Source organism: Rhipicephalus sanguineus, chromosome 8 (assembly GCF_013339695.2).
Source record: "Rhipicephalus sanguineus isolate Rsan-2018 chromosome 8, BIME_Rsan_1.4, whole genome shotgun sequence".
NCBI classification, from domain to species: Eukaryota; Metazoa; Arthropoda; class Arachnida; order Ixodida; family Ixodidae; genus Rhipicephalus; species Rhipicephalus sanguineus.
In genome coordinates, this window is record NC_051183.1 from 142445757 (window position 1) to 142454584 (window position 8828).

Consider the following 8828-nt stretch of genomic DNA (forward strand, 5'->3'; position numbering starts at 1 on the left):
TTATCCAGGATTCACCCCAAAAATTCTGGCGGTATATTAGATGTAAAGAAAGCAGTGCAAAGCCACTGTCACCCAAGGAAGAAAAGCAACAAGCAGAAGCGTTTAACGTTTTTTTTTCATTCTGTATATGCCCCTGATAATGACATTGCGCATGCCTACAGGCCAGAAAATAGAGCGAAACGCGACGCTAAGTGCACCAGTCATAACCGAAGCAGGCGTGCTTTCACTCCTGTTGAAGTTAGACGATAAGAAGTCCACCGGCCCAGACGGAATCCCGAACTGCTTCCTAAAACGCTCCGCCGATCCCGTAAGCAAATACTTATGTCTTCTTTATAACAAGTCAGTTTCAGAACAATGCCTGCTAGCCAAATGGAAAATTCCAAAAATAGTGCCTGTTTACAAATCTGGCGATACTTCTTCTCCGTCCAATTATAGGCCTATTTCTCTCGCGTGTACTTGCTGCAAAATTTTAGAGCATATTATACTAAAATCTATTACCCAGTTCGTTGAGGAAAATAATGTTCTCCATCGGCATCAACATGGCTTTAGGGCTGGTCTCTCTACCGTTACCCAACTTGTAGAAATCCTGCATGATCTCGCTAAAGGAATAAACGACTAGACACAAATAGACATAATTTTACTAGACTTTTCAAAGGCATTTGACCGTGTCTGCCATGCAAAGCTTCTTCAAAAGCTCAGACATATTCTAGGGGATGGAGCAATCTTCCGCTGGATAAAGTGCTATTTAACTGACCGCCGCCAATTTGTACAGTTAGGAGCCAGCACTTCTGAAGTTATGCCGGTGCTTTCTGGAGTACCTCAGGGTTCGGTTTTGGCTCCTATCCTGTTTCTTTTGTTTATAAACGACATAACTTGTAGGGTTCAACCTAAAATTAGGTTATTTGCAGATGACTGCGTCCTGTATAGAGAAATACAAAGCCAGCAAGATCAAATAAGTTTGAACAATGATTTCGCCTTGTTAGCACAATGGTGCGAGAGTTGGCAAATGGTCATCAACTTCGATAAAACAATTGCAATGACAGTAACAAAAAAGAAATCCAAACTTACTTTTCCGAATGGCTATGATAGCATCATTCTTAAAACAGTCACTCAGTACAAGTACTTGGGCGTCGTCATATCGTCAGATCTCGGATGGACGGCGCATGTAGATCACGTGACTGGCAAAGCGATGCGGAAACTAATGTTCTTAAAGCGGGCCTTGCGATACTCGACAAGAGAAGCCAAGCTCTTGGCCTATGCGTCGATTATACGCCCTATCTTAGAATATGCGAGCGTGGCATGGTTCCCCTCTACCCAAAATCACATAGCCACTATTGAGGCTATCCAGCGCAAAGCCGCGCGTTTTATCTGTAACAGATATAGGCGCACCGACTCGCCTTCGAAAATGCTCAGAGATTGGCCTTCACACGCTAACCAGTCGTGTGATGCTATCCCGACTCAAATTTATGTACCTAACTCTACACAACAAACTTAAAGTAAATCCGAACACCTACGTTTCAATCAACACTTCCAGAGAAACCCGTCACAAGCATCACCTCACACTCCAAGAATATACTTATGCGCCAACAATGCTTTTAGTTTTTCGTTTTTCCCGCGGGCAGTAAGAGAGTGGAATGCTTTACCTGAGACGGTGGTTGCGCAGCCCAATGTCAACAAATTTCTTGAACTTGCTGGCCAAACCGTTCTGTCAGCTACATGATAGCGACGCTACCAGGATTGTACTGATCACTGTCCTCCTTTCCAGTATACTTCAAGTTGTGATCTAAAAAGGTGGAAGTCGGTACCAACTTTGTGTGTTGCGTGCTTTCCTTTTTCTTTCCTTTATGTGTTATCTGTTTTTTTTTTTTCAGTGTGTGCACATGGGACTGAGACATGTGCACTCGTTATTATTGTAGGTCCATTATCGTTATTATGTACCATGATTTTTTTGTAATCGTACCAATGCAATTGTATAAATATGTGAATATATAATGTTTGTAGACACTTTTCAACCCACTCCTGTAAAAATGCCTGACGGGATTGACAGTATTGCTAAATAAATAAAAAAACGGGCAAATAGTACACCACTTCACAGTAAGCCCATTTCGTTGTTGTGAAGGACCCTTTGCATAAACGTTAGGATGATAAAACATGGTGGGTGAGAGAAAAGAAAAACAGAGGCGCTGCTCGTTAAATTAGTGGTAGAAAAAATATCATTAAAAGCCACCATGTCGTAGTTGGGGGCTTTTTTGATGGCGCCCAGAGTGTAGGCTACGATGCACGACCCTGTTTACGAAGCAAATGGCACTGCCAGAATTCAATTTAGCGGCGCTAGCGGCTTGGTGCGGGCGTTTAAAGGGTGACGTCTCTGCCTCGGCAGTGCATTTTCAGGGGTCACGCATATTGGCCTCGAGGCCCACCACTGGAAACGCCGGCGCCACCGTCGGCGTGACGTACTTGGCAGGATCACGTGGTCTCCGCGGCCGCGTCGGCTGCTTGTGGCGCACTGCCGCGTGCTTTGAAAACGAGTTTCAAGTCCCACATGCGCTGCGGTCTGTTCAAATTCGGAAGTTTTCTCTCATTTTCTACTCAATTGAAACCATTGTAATAGAGTGGCTGCCTCCGAAGGCGACGAACATGGGGCTCTACCGCTCGGTGCCTCAGCGCCGCGCTTACGCAAAGGAACCCAGTGTCAGCCTGCACTGGTAACCGCGGGACAAGAAACAGCGTGTAGCATGGGTTGTAAAGCTAAGAACCGGCAAGTAGCCATCCGCTACGAGTCTTGTGTGCAGCAAGCACTTCCGCGACGAAGACTTTTGTTACTGCGTCGGGCCTGCGATGTTCGGTGAGTAGCAGACAGCGCGCACTGAGACGATGGCTCGCGCGCGCTTCCCGCCGGCAAATGATGCTTATCTGCCACAGGATGGTAAAATCGATACATTTTACCACGTGCGATGCCATCTCAGAACTCTCCAATGCGACCTCTTGATCGTCGGCCCCGTGCTCAGCGTCCACAAAATCGGCTGCAGATGAGCAAGTCATTGTTTAGATACGTTGAATTAAAAAACGCACAGGGTCCCTTATGCATTCGTTAAAGATGACTAGAAGGCGAAAGCCATGTTCTTCTTGTCAGTCGATGTACTGATTCTCCCGCGTTACTGTATTTTCTTTCTTTTCCTAGGCGTCGCATGCTACTACATGCTCGGTCTCATTGACTGGTTCTCCTTCCACCAGCAATCTCGAAGTGGTGAAGCTTTGGTCTATGAATTTGTTGATCACAGAGAGCGGCAAGTTCACTGGAATGCAAATGGAACGATAATAAGGAGCATTAAAAACGGCGTCGCATTTGCTCACGTTTTGTGTGAGCACCAAACGAAACGAATGTGCTGAATAAAGAAACAGAAGCAGCGGCATATGCCCGCTGAGAAGACCGATCAATACGCAGTGCGAGACAACTTGTCAAATGACATTGAAACGTACCCGAATTTAGACCGAAAAAGAAAAAAAAAACACTGAATCGTCGGGACGGCAGATCACAAAGTTGTCATGCGCACCGAAGCCGTAGTTGTAAGGAAATTGTTTTTGAACTGCTCTGATAGCGACCGCGCAACAGTAGTTGTTTGTTTACTAACAAATTCTCATGTTTTGCGGCCTAAAGTTCACAGCGCGGTGCCAAAACGCGCTCGTAGCAAAAGCGAAACCATCAGTAAGAACATACATGCAGACGCTCATACATGTAGAGGCACCGTCAGTCGTCGCAAACCCGTGCGATCGCTGGCTTGAGGCTTCTTTCTGTTATGCTCCGTTTGGTTATACAGGCAGTCTACTCTAACGAGATATTTCCCATAGTTTGCACTCAGCGAGAGACTACCTTTCACGCAAGAAGCCGGTTCAGGGGTCTCCAACGCGGTGACAGCGTGAAACGGGTGCTCGGTTTTCTACGAAGAGACAGCGACTGTAGACTATCTTGTGCTTTCAGCTCGTCGAAAATGATTATCTTGACAGTAAAGAACACAGTTCATTTCGAAAGTACTTACAGAAATGCCCTGGAGGGCTTCCGCGAGGTGTTTTTGTAGAGCGCCGACAGCAAAACCTATGGGGAGCGCGCCGGCGGCATCCTGCCTAGCACGCAATCGAGGCGCGTCCGATAGAGGGCGACTCCGTAACTCCTCGAGGCCAATATTCAACATCAGCGAGGGAATTAGGCGTCACCCACGGAGCCTTCATTGAAAGGCTGCATTGTTGACTCGTGCATCCAATGTGCGAGAACACCCTTTATATTCAAAAAGTCTATGCGGGATCTGCTTTCCCGAAAAAAAGCCTTGCCGTGAGGGAAATTCTCCTTTGTCGTGTGCCACTTCACATGAAGGCCTTTCTGGAAGATGGCCTCCCACGTAAAAAAAAATAAAAAGAACCACTTCAGAGAGCCTTTGTGTCAGGCTACAAAACAATGAACTTGCATGTGCCGGGCGGGCTGGGAACGAAGACATCGCTGCATTTCAATGACAAAATTGCAGTTGCGGGATCCATGCGAAAACTCTTTAAACGCAAAAATGTTCCAAAAGACGGTTGAATGGGTTATTGTAAAATTCTTACTCCGATCTTACAAAACAACTATTGACGAAATGACAGAGACGTTTCGCCACCTATGCACTGTTGTGGCATTGCCTTGCCGGCCCCGACCACCGACTGAAATTGAGAACAACATTTTTGAGTGGGCTGATCCTCTCAACAGCCTGGCCTTATCCCGTCCAGGTGCGACTAATGGTGCGTTCAGACGACGGACCGAATGCGGATTTGGAGGGGCGGACGGCGCGTCACGTGGCCGGAAATCAGCGATACCCCTCGTCCGCGCGCTAACGGACAGATGACGCCAACCGGTTTTTCACATCGAGATTTAGGCGGCGGGACGCCCCAGCTTTAGCGGGCAACTAGGCTGACAACCAGTACACTTTTAGATGCGAAGTATCTTATGGCGGAGTTCAATCCAGTGGTGGTGGTGGTGGTGCGCGGCGTGATCACCCTTACTGCGCATGCGCATACCCTCTCCCCTCACCCTCTCCCATTCCCCTCTCCACTCCCCTCTCCGCTTCCCATCTCCCCTCCCCTTCTCCACTTCCCGTCTCCCCTTTCCCCTCTCCCCTTTTCCCTCTCCCCTCCCCCTCTCCACTCTTCCTCTGAAACGCGGGCTAGACATGCCGAAATTATCTCCTGCGCAACGCCTCGATGAGCACCAGCGCATGCGCGTCCCCTCCCCCTCTCTCTCCTCTCCTACGCTGCCCCCTCTCGCACGCCTGCTGACTGCGTTCCCCGCTCGCCCTGTGAGAATTAACGGCCAGGCTAGAGGGAAGACAAGACGCGCGTAGCGTTCCTCTTCGAGTTCCACGATGCGAGGTCGGTAGCATGCCCAAAGAACGCCAACGGAACGCGATCGTGCAAGTGCTCCGGCTTCGCATCGCCTCATGGTCCCCTTTAGCGGGAAATGGTGTAATTTTTCTTCTGCTCGAGCCGTATGGTTCTTCTCGCAGTTTATTTCATCGCTCCTGGCGCTTACTTCAGTTTATTTCTGGGGCCGTATTCTGAGACGATCACTTTTGAGATGTCGATCACTTCTAAAGCGCGCCGATTGGTAGGTTGGAGAGTAGCGGGTCAGTTGTTGCTTTAATCATTGCACAAGCAGCATTGTGCGGTCGGCAAAGTGGTGCTGTCACCGAACGCGGTTGTCTCAGCACACGGCCCGTGTTTGAGCACTCATTTTAAAGTGAAGATGCCAACTAAAGAAGGAAGCATATTGTGCAGCAGGGCATTGTGCACTGTCGCTACCTGTTATCCGGGAAAAAAAAAGCTGCCCATATCGGCGCATCACTGTATCGTCTCTTCGTATGTGGGGCCCCATGTGCGACGGCAGCGAGATCCGTCTTCAGCAGCTCTCTGTAAAGCAGATTTTTCTGCCCATGCAGCCATTCCGCCAACAACACCATTTTCACCAAAACAAATTACATTCCTCGACAATCCTCAACGCTAAACAAAGATTGGCGAGTTTCGCGTTCTGTCGGCCACCATATTTTTGAATACCATCAAACCGGTCTGCTGGCAGAGGGCGCAGGTAAGCCCAGATGCTGCGGTCGAGTGTATTCCGTCTCGACACCGTCCGTCATGTTGATGCGCCTGTTGGCGAATGGTCCCCAGATTGGCCGTCCGCGTCCACGACCGAATCCGCATCCGGATTCAGTCCGTCGTCTGAATGCACCATAAATGACGTATTTAAATAGCTCGCGATTAGTAAGCTGAAAAGCGTACGCTATGTGGACGAGTGGTATCGCGTCGCGCGCTGCCTAGCGCGAGGTCGTATGTTCGACTCCCGGCAAAGAAACTGTTTCTTAAAGTTTTTTTCTTTGCCGTCTGTTAGTTTATATTTTACGACGTCATATCCGTGATGTAAATACGTCAGTGGAGCTGTGGTGGACCCCGGCATAAAACACTTTCGTGTTAAAAAGAAACGGGAGCTCATATTCGATAAAGTTGGATCAGCCCACTAAAAATCCTAAAAAAGCTAAGCTTTTGTTCGTTAAATGCGCCCTGAAAAATCGTGCCACCTTTATGATCTAGTACTGCGAAGCAACTACCAAGTAGCCCGACACGGAGAAGCATGTTTTTTTATTTAGTATCCTCGTGGCTGTCAGTGATAAGTTGCCTAATGTTTCATAAAGATGCTACGTGGTGAAAGGAAAGCTCGGGCTGATGCCATAAAAGATAAAAAGTGGATCAGGCCAATAAACTCGCCCCAGGGCTATAGAACAAAGATAAGCCCGTAGTTAAAATGTGTACTACGGAACACAGATGCAAGTGTATTGCTAGTGCAGCAGAAGACCATGATCGCATCTCATTCTGCAGCGTTCTTTGTTATATGAGACAAACGGGTTCTGTTGAAAGGCAATACTACGAGAACACCTTTCATTATAGAATATTGCACTGCCCGATTTGGGACTCCAGTGCACGCGGCGCGGTTGTGCACCCGTTTTCGCTAATACCTTTGTAGTGTTGCAATATTACCGCCATTTCACACGAGAAGCAGCGCAAGCATTTTGTGTAGTGATGCGCGTGTTGCCAACTTTCAGTTATGTTGCACAAAAACGAATATTGTTTTATTTGTAAATGGCTGACCTAAAAGCAACCTATTTTCTGAAGCGGGCCCCATTTGATATGCGCGCTTATGTGCATACAGTAAAACCTCGGTGATACGATCCCGGCTCGTACGAATTTCGGCATGATACGAATTTTTCTGTGGTCCCGGCCAAGGCCCATTAGCCTACAATATATTGGAGTACAGTTGTTGCGAACCGATTTGCACCCCGCGACGTTTGATACGAACGTATGCTGGCGCACAGGTACGAAGAGGTGCTGCCCGCGCTGTCGCGGAAGACGCGGCAATCGGGCGCAGGCTTGCGCGCTGCGCGACCATCAACGGTGCGTCGTTGCCTTCGAGATAGTGCGCGAATCTTGGAGGCCTTTATGCCCCTTCGTGTTTAGATTACAGATGACGTTGACGTCGCGTTTTTTTTTTTTTCGACGCCTTCACGCGTGCCCCTGAGCTCGAGACAGCAGCGTCGTTGCACTGTGTTAACATGTGCCTGCCACGTCGATCCAAGCCATGTCCCCGCAATCAGATGTTCTATGAAACAAGACTGAAACTTGTGCTGCGGGTCCTTCATGAAGTCCCATTAAAGGTGGACGAAGACCCCAAGAGACGAAGCGGAGGGTCTTGGCGAAGGAGCTTGACCTCTTGTGTTCAAAGCACTTCTTAAGTGACTTTCGCCGCAGTACTGTGATGTCATGCAGAAAAGCGGTGACGAGGCACAACACATCTGGTTCAGTAATTACCCACGCGAGCATGCACCGTATAATTACGAGTACAAGTGTGATCGCTGACGTCTAAAAACTTCACTGGCAGTCATTCAGAGCTTTTCGTGTCATCGCTGCGGCCCCGAAGAACACTAAATCAAAACTCATGCCAACGTTCTCTTGTCGCATACTAATTTTCCATGTTTTCTGGTGATACGAATATTTTTGGTAACCCCGCGAGATTCGTATCACCGAGGTTTTACTGTATATGTTCGTGCTTGTTTTTTAGATGCGAAGCAGCTTATGAACTAGGCCTGTGTCCCCCCCCCCCCCCCCCCGGCGTAACCAGTGCACAACATTTAGCATAGCCATCTGTAGAATGCGCACGCTCGCGCGAAAGAGGTCTTCTTCCTCTTGTTCTTCGAGAGCCTTGATGATGATAATAACGCAGGTAAAACCCGATTATCTCCGAGCCAGCTCCTCAATCATTATTCACTTCGCGGATATGGCGTAGCCAGTGCCCCGCGTGCCACTAGATGTATGGAAGAAAGAAGAGGACGAAGTGTTGGCACGAGAGCAGAGCTCGCGCATGGTGTGCAGAAAGGAATGTTTGCCTGAGTGAAAGCTGCCACTAGATGTATGGAAGAAAGAAGATGACGAAGTGAGAGCGAAGTGTTGGCACGAGAGAAGAGCTCGCGCATGGTGTCAGAAAGGAATGTTTGCCTGACACATGGACGTGTGGTAGAGCGCTCACTCCACTGCAGCGCGTGCTCTAGTATAAATCATGCAAGGTACCCACTACGACATATATCATGCAAGGTACACACTACGCCATATATCATGCAAGGTACCTTAGATGCGAAGCAGCTTGTGAACGAGGCCTGTCCCCCCGGCGTCGCGTCGGCGTAGCCAGGTAGCCAGTGCCCCAGCTGATCCGGAGCGGCGGGCTCGCGAAGCCGAAGCGAAACGGGCGCGTTGACATCGCA